The sequence below is a fragment of the Myotis davidii genome, unplaced genomic scaffold (genome assembly GCF_000327345.1).
Source record: "Myotis davidii unplaced genomic scaffold, ASM32734v1 scaffold534, whole genome shotgun sequence".
Taxonomy (NCBI): Eukaryota; Metazoa; Chordata; class Mammalia; order Chiroptera; family Vespertilionidae; genus Myotis; species Myotis davidii.
The window spans coordinates 4447563-4448379 of NW_006286678.1; the positions used below are offsets into that span (position 1 = coordinate 4447563).

Below are 817 nucleotides of genomic sequence, written 5' to 3' on the forward strand. Positions count from 1 at the left end.
GTGAGGGAAGTTGTTTATTCTTGGAGCCTGAAAGATCTCCTAATTCAACCCTGAAATACGGGTGAATCCAGCCTGAAGATGAGATTCGAGGTCACCGGCGAGGCTGCACAGAACCGCGGCTACACCTCCAGCCTGCCTCCCCCTGCAGCCTGCCTCCCCCTCCAGCCTGCCACCCGCTCAGGCCTGGCTACCCCTCCCACCTGGCTACACCTCCAGCCTGCCTCCCCCTCCAGCCTGCCACCCGCTCCGGCCTGGCTACCCCTCCCGCCTGGCTACCCCTCCCACCTGGCTACCCCTCCCACCTGGCTACACCTCCAACCTGCCTCCCCCTCCAGCCTGGCTACCCCTCCCACCTGGCTACCCCTCCCACCTGGCTACACCTCCAACCTGTCTCCCCCTCCAACCTGCCTCCCCCTCCAGCCTGGCTACCCCTCCAGCCTGGCTACCCCTCCGGCCTGCCGACTCCAGGCAGCTTCCCCGCCGCCCGGCAGCTCTTCAAGGTGAACTAACTGCAGGTTCACGACATGTGAGGGGTAAAGGGGATCTTGTCGAACACAGCCCACATCTCCCCATTTCACAGGAGCGAAGGGGCACATCTCCCGAAATGTTTCTGGCCCTGCAGCTGCTGCTTCTGACCAGAGGCTGGACTTGGCCGAGAACTGCTCGGTCCTCCCCGGCCCGGCCCCTCACGGTGCGGCGGGACCTCCGCGTTCAAGTGACCCATCAGCTTCCCCAACAGACAGGAACGATCCTGGGGTCGTGGGGGTAAAGCAGAGAACCGCCACCCCCACCGAGGCCATGGCGCCCAGCCCTGTTC

General features: G+C 64.9%; 1 protein-coding gene across 2 annotated transcripts in view; it reads right to left on the reverse strand.

The window, feature by feature from the left end:
- ZCCHC7 (zinc finger, CCHC domain containing 7) overlaps nt 1-817 on the reverse strand; it is a 193023-nt gene that overhangs the window by 191741 nt on the left and 465 nt on the right. The gene's annotated exons all lie outside the window — the stretch shown is intronic.